At 38.9% G+C, this 13843-nt stretch overlaps 1 protein-coding gene and 1 pseudogene across 2 annotated transcripts in view; one reads left to right on the forward strand and one right to left on the reverse strand.

Moving 5' to 3' along the window:
- Camkmt (calmodulin-lysine N-methyltransferase) overlaps positions 1-13843 on the forward strand; it is a 440203-nt gene that overhangs the window by 60079 nt on the left and 366281 nt on the right. The gene's annotated exons all lie outside the window — the stretch shown is intronic.
- On the reverse strand, positions 12397-12906 carry LOC101580967 (annotated as a pseudogene).

Raw genomic sequence — 13843 nt, forward strand, 5'->3', positions numbered from 1 at the left:
GGATAAATCCTGAGGGGATTTCACTGACCTTCTCAGACCCAAAAGCTACAACTCTTGTTGCATAGGTCCTGCTTTACCTTGGTCTTAACTATCCAGCAGAAAAGTATAAAAATGAAATAGAAGAAGTAAAGCCATGCTGTTATGTTGAGCTGTAGGGGACTCAGGTCAACAATTTCTGACATTGCCAGTGAAGCGCAAGACCCAATACTATGATGGACTACTGAACTCTTTTAGAATATTTTGCTGAGTTTACACACCTATAATATTTAAATGATGGAACTTAACAAAAAAGGGGATACAGATGAATGTGCATTTTGTATCTGTGTATTCAAAGTGGTTAGGATAGATATATAGTTGCAGTCTCTTAAAGAATAGAGGGATTATTTCTAATGGTGTTTATAAATAGGATATCAAGTCTGCATCTTGTATAGCAATTAACCACTAGGAAGAATGTATGCAACATGTTAATTATTGAAACTGTCCTACCAATTTGGTTTGAAACTGTCTCATTGCTATTTGTTTCTCAATAAATTTATGGGAAAAAAAAGAATATCATTTCTTCTCCTTAGATGTTAACATCATGTATAATGTGAATGAACTTGTATTGTAATAAATGCCACTTGAGAGGCTGAGGCAGGAGGATTGCTGTGAGTTTGAGGCCAACCAGAACTGCATAGCAAGACCCTGTGTCTCAAAAAGACAAAAATAAAATACAAAGTAATTGCATTTGGATTATATATTCTTTGTTCCCTAAGAGATTCTTAAAATCCTTGTCAGTGTTTTGTGATTCTGAATAAAGGTTAATTTTTTTTTAAAGTCCTGAATAAGAGATTTCTTTTTTTATGATTCATTATTTACTATATTGAACATGCAAATGAATATTGCCTTAGGCCAGGGAATATAGCTACTTTTGTGTTAAATATTGTTTCCTCTTCTCAAATTTTGTCTCAAGGTTTGCAGGGGTTTTCTTTTTTCTTGCTACTATTTTGTGGTGCAGTGCTTTGAACCTAGGGCTTCAAGTGTGTTAGCCAAGAGCCCTGCCCCCGAGCCACACACTCAGACCCCAAATTTTATTTTTAAGTTCCTTTCATTAAGCTCTTTTATACTGGTCTTTGTAGTTACCTTTGTCTTTCTAAAGTCATTATTCAAGTTTTTGACATCAATCAAGATTGGCTTTAAAAGTTTTCATCTGAATTGTTCAATTTCAGCTGAAGTAAGATTAATTTTAATTTTACTTTCATTACTGATTCACTTCCCAAAGTGTTGTCAGTATTACAGTAGTCCTTCGCTATTTCACAGTTCAATTGTTATAGACTCACTGTGTCTTGGGTTTTCAAAAAAATATTAATCTAAATTATATATCGTGGGATTTTTGCAGTACTGTACAGTGTGTGTGTGTTGTCAAAATTACAAAGGTTGGGGCCAGGGAGATGGCTCAGTCGAATAAGCTCTTCCCTGGTAAGCGCAAGGGCCTGAGTTCAATCCCTGGTTCTGCAAAAAAGAGAGAGAGAGAGAGAGAGAGAGAGAGAGAGAGAGAGAGAGAGAGAGAGAGAGAAATGGTTAAGGGGCTGGCGAGATAGCTTAGTGGACTAAGTGCCTACTTAGGCAAGTGCAGGCATCAGGGTTTGATATCTAACACCACAGCACTGGCCTCACCCCCAGGTGTGCTGAGCCAGCCACTGAGACCAGGCGTGGAGGTGCACGCCTGTAATCCTAGCACTGGGGAGGCTGAAAACAGGAGGATCATTACCAGTCTAAGCTGCATAGTGAGACCCTGTACCAAATATATTATTTAAAAAAAAAGGAGGGGCCAGGGAGATGGCTCAGTGGAATAAGCGCTTCCCTGGCAAGTGCCAGGGCCTGAGTTCAATCCCTGGTTCTGCCAAACTCTAATCCAGGAGAACATATACCTATACATCATCATCAAACATAAAAAACATATGTCATTTTAAAAAAAAAAAAAAAAGAGGAAAGAAAGAAAATGGTTAAGAACATTAGAAGTGTTATTTAAGTGTGGGAAAGGTTTATAAGAGTGTGGCAAGGGTTATAAAGCCTTAAAATCTATATAAATAGAAAAATAAATACAACCTCACTACTTGCTGATTTTCTCTTACCGTGGGGCTGTCTGGAGTGTAACCTCCATGCTAAGTGCGGGTCCACTGCGTTAGGAAGCTTTGTCTTTGTCTCCATAGCCAATGACAACTTACTGTGCACATTCTGTTTGAATTGTTTCCTTTAGCATTCAGTATGGATTTATACTTCATTTTCCATAATTGTTTGGCCAGGACTTTTTGAGGGTAAAGACAGACAGGTAGCCAAGAGAACATAATAAACACAAGTACCGTATTGTATTCCTCCGACTGAATGAAGCAGCTGGAGATAGCCTCCGGGGACTCGACCTGCTGTGTGTCTGCTCAGTGCCTGCTGCAGTCCTGTACATCCAGTGGGGGGCTCAAGTACTTGTTGCACGAACGAATGAATGATTAAAAAAAAAAAAATGGATAGCTTAAAACGTTGTTGCCTACTTTTTATTTTTCCTTTTATAATCTCCAAATTATAGCTCCTTTCATTTGAATTTAACTGCATTTTTTGTTATTTATTCCTAATATCAACACTGGTAAGTTAGGAGCCACTTCAGGTATACAAAGAAGTACAGAGAATAGGAGAAACATCTGTGTAGTTACTATTCAGATGTAACCAATGTCAAGATTTTGCTATAATTACTTACTATCTCTCTCTCTCTCTCTCTCTCTCTCTCTCTCTCTCTCTTTTCTTTCTTTCTTTCTTTCTTTCTTTCTTTCTTTCTTTCTTTCTTTCTTTCTTTCTTTCTTTCTTTCTTTCTTTCTTTCTTTCTTTTGCGGAACTGGGGATTGAACTCTATGCTGAGTCATCTCCCCAGCCCTATTTAAGTGTTTTTTAAGAAGCAAAATATTTCAGATTTAGTCACTTTTGTAACCTTCTTGACTTCATTTTTCTTTCATCTTTTTGTTCCCTCTTTCCTCTCCCAGTTCTTATATGTTGTATATTTACCCATTTCATTGGTTTCACTAGTTTCCCACATCTCATATGCGTTATTTGGACTTTCGTCATTATACTAACAGTTTCGAGAGTTGGGAGTTCCTGCTTGGTTGCCGTAGTTTGGCTGTTTAGGCCAATTACTGATATTTATCAAGGAAATTGAGGTTCAAGACTTGTAGACTTACTATTAAAAGAGATCTGTATTAGGTAGTTTGAAAATCAATATAAATCAGTGGTTACAACACTGCGTACTTTATTGTTATTTAATTTTATTTTTTGATACAGGATCTTGCTGTGCAGTTCAGGCTGGCCCTGTACTCACTTTTGTAACCTCCAGGCTGGTCTTGAACTCGCAATGACCATCCTTTCTCATCTCCTGAGAGCTGATATAACAGGTGTGCGCCACCACGCCGAGTTCTGGGCCGGCACAGTATGTGCTACCGGGTGTCAGACTCAGGACCCGTGCTGGCTAGACAGGCGCTTATGCTGCTGACTGTCTCCCGAGCTCGAAGCTGCATACTTGAGGCTTAGCTCTTTTGAGTTTGAATATAGGTTCCAGCCTGTCTTAGTTGTGTGACTTTGCAGATGTTTAATTTCTCTCAGCCTGAGTTTTCTTGTCTGTTAAATAAGGAAAATAACTCATTATTTCAAGGGTTGTTGTGAGAACTAAATGAGAGCTTGTCTATAAAGAGTTTCTCCTAGGACCTGGTAGACCACAAACTCTCATTAAATTGTAGCTATTTTTATTTGATGTTTGATTAAATTCTTTAATAACAAGCTTGAACATTATTAGTGTTTTTGTTCCTCTGTTGAATTCTATTTGATTGTTTTGAATTAATATATTTCATTTAATTACTTGCAAGCATTGAAATAAACAAGCACTAACTCAAGCAATAAAAAAAAACCCTTCAGGGCCGGCCAGATAGTTCAGTGGATTAAAGGGCCTACAAGCAGAAGCAGGGACTGGGTGTTCAATTCCTGGGCCTGTCGTGCCCATCATGTCCCTGAAATTGAGACTGGGTGTGGTGGTGCACACCTGTGATCCCAGCTCTTGGGAGGCTGTAAACAGGTGGATCACTACAAGTCCAATCTAGTTGTGAGACACTGAACACCCTGTAGACCCTTCCCTAAAATACAAAAAAAAAAAAAAAAAGACTTGGTTTACTATTTAGTAGTGAATTGCCCAATATATTTTACATTTAATTAAATGTATTTCTGGGCTGGGAATGTAGCTCAGAGATATAGTGCTTGTCTAGCCTGTGTTCAGGGTCTTGGGTTTAATCCAAAGCACTGCAAAAACAACCACCACCACCATAGGAAACTCTCTCTCTCTCTCTCTCTCTCTCTCTCTCTCTCTCTCTCTCTCATCACACACACAAACACACATATCCCCACTACAGGATCCATAGTGATGCTTGTTTGTTTTGGTGATAAGCATGGAACCAGGGTCTGTACATGCTAAGACAATGTCCTACCACTGAGCCACACCTAGTTAAAATGTTTTAGGCAGGATTGACTGCTATGCCAATTGGCAGGCCTTTTGACTATGTTGACAGAGTGGCTTGAGTCTTAGCCCTTGCATTCTCATAGTGCTGCAAATCTGGTGTTTTATCTAATAAAGTTTCTAAAGGTCAGAAATGTGGATGTGAATGGTTGCTGTTGATTGGCCCAGGGTATCTGAGAAAGTTCTTGGTCAGACTATGAGCTGGAGCTGCAGTCATCTTTGCGTTTGGCTAGAACTGCAAAATCTGCTTTGAAGCTTAGGCACATGGTTGTTGGTGGGTGCTGGCTCCTTGCTCACTGTCCCCAGATGCTTCAGTCCCTCACTATGTTGGCCTTGCCTAGGGCAGGTAACAAAGTGGCAGCTTGATTCCACTAGAACTCAACCTGGGGGAGCAGGAGGGAGGGGAGAAAGCGATCACCTGAATTGAATGAGTCTTTTATAACCTAATTGTAGAAGTTACATTTTGTTACTTGGGCCATGTGCTACTGGCCACACAGAACAATCCTGTTGTCCTAGGGGTAGGCGTGGGGGGAAACTACACCAGTATGTATATACCAGAGTGCAAAGGTCATTGGGCCCTGTCCTGAAGGCTGACTCCCGAACTCCATGTAATCGTTCTAAGTGAATTACACATTTAGAGTGTGCTAGCTGCTAACTTGTTCACGATTGATATCCTCATTGGTGGTTATCGAGCTATATACCAGTATCAGTAAGTCTCTGAAATCAAATTGGAGTTGTCTGGCACTTAGGTTAATATAGCTAGAGGATGTAAGTTTGGATTAAAAAATCCTAGGTATTTTTATTTTAGATGTGTATCAGATCATCAATTAATTTGCTTCAAGGCTACTGCCTACAGTTGATATACTAGAGGATTTCATCAAATAAAAAATATTTAGTAGGAGTACTTGAAAATGACATGTTTTTGAATTTTGGTTCTTTACAGTTTAATTCATGGCAGAGAATAATCTTGCTGTATAGGACAGCCTGTCTAGATATTGAAATTTTTAATGACAATATATAGTTATAAGTCATCTTGGCAGTGTGATATTAGTTATTTCTCCTATTTCCAGGGTATGTTGATAGTGATACAAATTAAGAGTCACATGGCTAAATTTAGTGGCTGTACTTTGAGTCCTTTCCTTTGGCTTTTAAATGGGTCACTTTGCATTATTATTTTTATGAATTTCTAATGTAAACAGAACAAATTATATGTGTATGCGTGTGTATGAAATCTATAATGAAATCACAGTTTAGAGAAGGAATTATACGTTTAGTCTTCGATTTTGTGAAAACAATGATTCCACATTTCTGCAAGTGGCTGCCACAGAAGGGAAATTGAAATCCCTGGGTGGGAAGTGTGCTAGAAATCATAGTATTCCTTTTCAGGGTATTTTGCATCCCCTTGTACGTATATTCAGTACTTCATTTCTAACCCCTACACACCGAATCATGCTGTGATTCATAATGCTGTGTTATGTTTTAAATTCAAATATTGTTTTTAAAGGGAAATTGCTACTAATGTTGGCTAAGCTGCACATAATGGTTTAGTAAATGGTTGTAGGTTTGATTCTTCTCATGTCAATCTAAATGTGAACTAATACTATTCAGAGTCCTTTCAAGATGTGGAATAATTGTTTCAGTTAACTAAATGCTTTATTAAATAATATCAACTTATGAAGTATATTTGAGGTTAGGGAGTTTATTATTTAAAGAAAGAACCAATAGGTACATAGTTACATAATTAAATGTTAATGGAGTTATTTTGAATGCCCGTATATTTGAAGAAGGAATTTAGTATCTTAGCAGATTAATCAAATTATACATCATTGAATACTTTCAAAAGTAACGTATGTTAGGTTTTTAAAAAAATAAGACTTGTTAAAAGATTAACTTTATTGAGTTATAATTTATATAAATAAAATGCACCAATTTTGCTAAGCTGTGAAGTTTTTGTGCTCCTGTAATCGTTGTCATTATATTACCTGCTGATGAATGTTTCCACCAGCCCCCCGAAGTTTTCTTCTTTGACCAGTCAGCCTGCACTTCTCTTTCAGGCAACCACTAGTCGGCTTTCTGCCACTGTAAATTAGATTAGGCTCTTCTTAGTAGATGTACATTTAAGTGTATTTTTTTTTCACTTAGTATGATATTCTACAGATTCACCCGTGTTGGCGTGTGTATCTAGTATTCATTTATTTTTCATTCCTGAAGACAGTACTATTGCACTGTATGTTTATACCCACATTTTATTTGTTCATACTACTGTTGATGGACATTTGTGTTGTTTCCAGTGTTGGACTATTGTGAAAAAAACTTCTATGAATGTTAATGTATAGCTTTTTGTTGTGTGGACATGTGCTTTTATTTCTCTTGTTGGGCACAGTAGTGCATGCTTGTAATCCCAGCACTGGGGAGGCTAAGGCAGGAGCCAGCTTGAACTACATAGTGAAACTCTGCCTCGAAAAATCCTATGACTAGCACTTAAGGGGCAGAGGCAGGAGAATCATTGCAAGTTCGAGACCAGCCTGGGCCACAAAGTAAGCTCAAGGCCAGCCTAAGCTTCATAGTAAGACCCTGTCTCAAAAATGACCAAAAACCAAAATCCCCTCCAAACAAAAACAAAAAAAAAAAAATTAAGAGTAGAACTACTAGGTTGTATAAGTCTAAGATACTAGAAGACCATTTTCCACAGTGGTTGTATTATTTAGCATTGCTACCAGCAACGTTTAAAGTTCCAGGTGATTTATATTCTTGTGAATGTTCACTACTGTTGATCATCTCTTTGGCCATTCTTTTGGGTGTGTAGAGTGTATTTTTGTGATTTTGTTCATATTCTTGATGGTTATTATTCTGAGCATCCATTTAGCTGCTTATTGGTTGTTGATTCAGTATCCTCACTTATGAAGTATGTCTGTGTCAAATATTTGCCCTTTTAAAACTGGAATATTTATCTTCTTATTAATGAGTCCTTGGCATTCATTATGTATTCTGAATATAACTCCTTTGTCAGGTATTTATTGATAATATTTCTGTCCATGTGGAGGCTGGCCTTTTTATTTTCTTAATGGTATATTTCTTTTTTATTTTCTTTCTTTTTTTTTTGTATTTTAGGGAAGGGTCTACAGGGTTTTTCGGGTCTCACTACTAGATTGGACTCGTAGTGATTTTCCTGTTTACAGCTTCCCAAGAGCTGGGATTACAGGCACGTGCTACCACATCCAGTCTCAATCACAGTCTCAGTGTGTCCTTGAAGCAGGCCCAGCATGGCTGGCCAGAGATCAGAACCCCTGGTCTCTGTGCCTGCTTGCAGTCACTTTAATCTGCTGAGCTATTTGGCTGACCTTTAATGGTGGATTTCAAAAAAGCAGAAGTTTTACATTTTTATAAAGTCTATTCTACTTCTACTGTTGTTTATGCTTCTGTGCCCTGTGTAAGAAATCTGTGTACTGGACCGGCCAAATAGCTCAGCAGATTAAAGTGCCTGCAAGCAGGCACAGGGGCCGGGGGTGGGGGGTAGAGAGGGTGGGTGGGTGGGGTGGTTTCAATTCCTGGGCCTGCTGTGCCAGCCCTGCCCCCAGGGTGCACTGAGAGGGCAATTGATGCTGGGCATGGTGGCACTCGTCTGTAATCCCAGCTCTTGGGAGGCTGGAAATGATGATCTTTTTCTTTCTTTCTTTCCTTTTTTTTTTTTTTTTTGACAGAACCAGGGATTGAATTCAACCCCTTGTGCTTGCCAGGCAAGCACTATATTCTACTGAGCTATCTCCCTGGCCCCAAAGATGATCTTTTTATGCTAACTTAATGGTTATGTCCTCATGAAAGATCAATTACCTATATCTGTGTAGGTCTGGTTCTAGAGTCAGTATTCTATTTCTTTGAACTTTTTTTTTTTTTTTTTAATGTATTTGGTACTACACAGCTGGGACTTGTAGTGATCCTTCTGTTTTCAGCCTCTCCAGAGCAGGAATTACAGGCGTGTACCACCATGCCCAGTGGCCAGCTGGATCAGCATGCCTGGGTGTGGGGCAGGGGTGGCATGTGTGCTGGGGATCAAGCCCTGGTCCCTGCACTTGCCTAAGCAGGCGCTTAATCCACTGAGCTGTCTCGCCAGCTATTTCGCCAACTTTTATTGTTTGATTAAATATGTAGATAATTTTAAAGAGTAAATTTACCACTATTCTATGACTTAGGCTTTTCAATAGATACATTATTTTTTGAGTTTAGCAATATCAGCTAATACATTAAAATGAGGTTGTTGGTTGTTTTTCTGACTTTTGTAATCTTTAAGTCTGATGAACTACCTAAAAATGTTACATTAAATAAGTGATTGCTTTTAGTCTGTGTAATATACTATGTAATATAACTTCCTGATTATTTGTATTATTTTCTAGTTTCTTACTATGTAAAATGTTGATCCAATCCTCCCCTCAAAATAAAGTATGTAATTATAGAATAACATGTTATACATTATAAAAGGTTGCTTTTAGGAACATTAATATCTTCAATTAATGAGTTATCTGTACATGTTTGAATTCAATGCTAATAAAAATCCAGTGATGATATGTTAAAGTGCAATAAAACAGGTAGGTCATTCTTGAAATTCATTTGTGTTGTGTCTGGTAATGAAACAAACCTTGGAGATTCAGGGAACAGAAAGCTGCCATTGTTCTCTCCTTTCCCTCGTTCCTCAGTTTTTACCATGGACTAGTAAAGTTGAAAGAGATCTTTACTGTTCAGTGAATGTCTACATAAGTAATAACATGGTTTCTTTTTTTTTTTTAAATTATTTATTTATTTATTTGTGTGTGTGTGTGTCCAACTCAGCCCACCAGGGGGCGGGGCTGGCTGGCATGTGGTGCTGGGGGATTGAACCACAGTCCCTGTGCTTTGCTAAGCTTGTTCTAAGTAGGTGCTTTAGGCCACTGAGCCATCTCACCAGCCCCAGCATGGTTTCTTTTAATACCACTTAGTGCCTAGATTCTTGGCTCTACAGTGTGAGTTGCCCCGTCGGTACTGAGGCTCTTGTGTGGTGCTGTCTGGCCTTGGGAGCCTGTTCATGGAAGCCTTTGACAGAGCACCGCAGTGTCCCGACTCGTTTTGAATGTAGCATGTACTCTGCAGTGTAAGCCAACTGTTTACTCGTGTTCCTGTTTAAATTTTGCTGATGGACTTTGGTGTTGTTGTAGCTCCCTGTCTGTTTGCCATGGTCACATTGTTGCTGCATTTTTGCTTTAGTAAGAAATCATTTGGACAGAAACTTCATTTAAATAATGTCCTCTGATTGATCTAATATATGGTGAGAGAATATTGAATTGTTATCATTAGAGGAGTTATTACCATATCTGAATAAAATTTAGAAATGGTATATTCAAGTATTTATATTTAAAATCCATAAATTTATATATTTTAATATTCTTTTAAATTTTATTTTGTTTTGAAGAGTAAAAGCAAAGCAAAAACAAATAGCAGAAGCAAAGACAGAAATAGGGTTAACCTACAGCAGTACATATGTTACAGATTTTCAAAAGAAGAATAGCTAAGTAACAATGGTTGTAAAATTATTTTTATTGTCAAATCTGTTGCTCATAACAATGCACAGTGTATTAATTATTGAAACTGACCTATTAATAAGTTTTGAAACTGTCTCATTGCTGTTTGTTTCTCAATAAAATAAAATTAAAAAAAACCAAAATCTGTTGCTCAGATTAACAGATAATAGTTATGCGGTTGGGGAAATAATTGAATATTGGCGCTTGCTTTCAAGAAAGCTTTTTTTTTTTTTTTTTGATGGAACTGGGGGGTTGAACTCAGGCCCTTGCGCTTGCCAGGCAAGCACTTATTCTGCTAAGCCATCTCCCCAGTCCAAGAAACCTTAATTTTTTTCTTGTCCTCTTTTTACTTCTTTAAAAAATTATTTTAACGGGAGTATTATAATAATTGACAAGACATTAGAAAGAGTACACATTTAGAAGACCAAGATGAGAAGTATTCAAGCATGGTTTTTGTATTACACATTGCTGTCCTCAGTGTAGCTACTTAGATTGCAGATCTCAGCATACAGTTGGTCAAGATGAAAGTTCTACACAGTAACTGCTATTTTCAAAAAACTGATGGAAATTATAAGTACAATCATCTCAGGCATCCTGTATATATACTTGTATGTTTTTCCCCTTTCTAAATAGAAATACAGAATATTCCTAAATAGAAATGGATTTATTGTTACTGTTATTGTGAATAACATTTTTTTTTTTTTGCTGCAAAAACAATCCAGCAATAATGCAAAAGTCTTCTTAAAACTAGAGACAGCAGTTGTTAAAGTTTGATGGATTTCCTCGTAGACCTTTAAATGCATCTATAAATACAACTTTAAAAACATGTATTAAAATTGGGTGGAGGGGATGGTGAGATGGCTCAGTGGTCTAAAGCACGTACTTAGAACAAGCTTAGCAAAGCACAAGGACCGCGGTTCAATCCCCCAGCACCACATGCCAGCCAGCCCCACCCCCTGGTGGGCTGAGCTGGTTACACACACACATACACACACATAAATAAAAAAAAAATTAAAAAAAAAAAATTGGGTGGAGGCGCATGCCTGTAATCCCAGCACTCTGGAAGGCCAAGGTAGGAGATTTTTTTTTTTTTTTTTTAATTCTAAGGTCAATTTTTATTTCTACAAAAAAGGCAATCAAAACAATATAAAACACATTGAAAAGTATTACTGAGTGAGCTTCAAGTGGAGCTTGACTCTGCAAAGACTGAGTCCAAAGGGAAAAGGCCGTCTTGTTCCTGGGCTGGGCCACCAGCTATGTTGAAAGGAAGGGGCCAGCTGGCACCCCAACAACCACAGACTGATGCCAGATACAAAGCCGTGCCCATCCAATTCCAATCCCACAGAGAGCCAAATTGTGCCAAGGGAGGGGTGTGGTGGTGTCGCTGTAGACAGAGGAATCGCAGAGCTCTGTGACACATTCCAGATGGAGATCAGGGATGGATGAGCTTGGAATTTGAAATGGATATTCTGGCTTCTGCTCTGCCTGTGCTGACCAGTGGATCTTCAAACGTGGCTGCAGGGAAGGTGCCAATCTTGGCCTCTAGTGCCTTTCTGGTGAGAAATTCAACAACACCTCACAAGCAGTGTCCTCAGCTGGTAAGCCTTCCCTCTGGAGTCACCAAACCTGGCACTGAGGGTTTCCCTACATAGGCCAGGTAAGGCTGCAGTTCAATCAGGTATACACAGACAGCACGGCTTGCCACTTAATCCACACTGTTGTGGAAACATGAGCCAGAATTTTACAGAAGAGCTGAGTGGGCCACCCTTTGCAGGGCTTTTTTGAGGGGGTGGGAGATTGGTGGCTTGGTTTTTAATTTTTTTAAAAGGATGTTATAGTCTGGCATCAGAATTTGAATCACCTCCCATGCAGGGCAGTGTGACGTGGGAGAAGAAAACCACCAGAGCCATTTCTTCTCCTTCACAGAAAAGATGGGACCTGGGTCTTAGGAAGTGATCCATGAAAGATAAACTGAATGCAGAGAGAGTAGGAGTTGTAAGGGCACAGGAGAAAGGGGAATCACAACCGTTTTTCTTTTTTTTTAACCTTATTGGGCTAAATGTAACTTGAAGATTTTTGGGTAAATTTGGACAAGAAAAGAAACACCATGCTTTTGAAGTGGATTGAAGCAGTGATTTTTAAAACAAAGAAAGCAGAACTAGAATATCTGAAATTTTTAATCCTTTCTTTACAGGTTACTAGATCACTTTTGATTAAGAAAACTGTAGAAAGTTAGTAACTGCCACAAGTGAACGCCAAGTGGTGGCACGTGTCAATTTCCACAGAGTCCGGCTTTGTGGGATGTCTGAATGCACTGCACGGGGTCTCTGCTCACACTTGCTGGAATCATTTGTGGCAGATTTTAGTCCACAGGTCGCTTTTCCCCATATTTCTTTGTAAACTCTTCAGCATTCTTACAGAATTTTTTACGGTCCTTAGAGTATTCTTCAGCTAGGTCAGCCCGGAGTGGGTGCTCAGGCTGGGGGTCATTCACCAGTGCTATGAGAGACTGGATTACTTGGTCGGTCTTGGTCGCTGGCTTCCAGTTCTCAGCACTAATTATCGGCAGGCAAACTTGCCCTTTTTCATCAATGTTTGGGTGATAGATCTTTGTTTTAAATGTGATCTTCGGTGGTTTGAATGGATACTCTGCTGGGAAGTTGATTTCAATTCTAAAGGCCCCCTTATCATATGGAGGGTTGTCAGGAACAATAAGCCCTTGCCAAGTCAATAAATTAGCTTCATCAACCTGGATGTTACGGAAGTTTTTCATTCCACATTTGCGGATCTCTTCAAGCTCCTTCATCAGCCTCCTGCTGGCCGCCATCTTGGATCTGGTGCTCAAGGTAGGAGATCTTAAATTCAAGTCCAGCCTGGACAACTTAGTGGTAGTGAGACTCATCTCAAAAGGAGAAATATAAAAGGGGTAGGAGATGTAGGTCAGTGCAGAGGTCCTGGGTGAGCCAACCTCCAGTACTGGGAAGAAAAAAATACATATATATGTTGGATCATACTGTCTATATATTATTCTGTACTTTTTTCTTTAATAAGCATATATTAAACATCTTATCATACCAACATATCACTCTTCCAGTTTGTTTAATAGTTACTTGGCGTATTGCATTGTCAACTGTTGCCTATTTAATTTATTAGACCTTTCATTAATGGACGTTAAATTTTCCTTAATCTTTTGATACTTAGCATTGGAAAGGATATACTTTGTTCTAAGTTTCTATTACTATCACAAAAAGTTATATATGTAGAGCCTTATAAAAAGCATAAATGCATCATTATTATGTCATAGTTCTTTGAGGTAGAAGTCTGACACAGTCACTAAGGGCTAAAATCAGTGCATAGACTGCTGCAATCTGTTCTGGAGACCTAATAGAGAAGCCATTTCTTTCCTATTTCCAGCTTAAAGATGCTGCCAGATTCATTGGCACGTGGCAACTTCCTCCATCTTTATGATGGGGAATCAACAGATAATCATGAAACTATTGACTTTAAGAATACATACCAAAGGGCCAGCAAGATAGCTCAGCAGACTAAGCACAGCTTAGGCAAGCACAGGGAGTGGGGTGTGATCCCCCATACCACACGCTCCGCTGGCGACACCCCCGGGCGTGCTGAGCCAGCCACCAAGTACTGGCGTGGTGGTGCATGCCTGTCATTCCAACACTGGGGAGGCTGAAAACAGACCCTGCACCAAATACATTGAGAAAGACAGAGAGAGAGAGAGAGAGAGAGAGAGAGAGAGAGAGAGAGAGAGAGA

This window comes from Octodon degus, unplaced genomic scaffold, assembly GCF_000260255.1.
Source record: "Octodon degus isolate 3935 unplaced genomic scaffold, OctDeg1.0 scaffold00020, whole genome shotgun sequence".
In the NCBI taxonomy this organism is placed as follows: Eukaryota; Metazoa; Chordata; class Mammalia; order Rodentia; family Octodontidae; genus Octodon; species Octodon degus.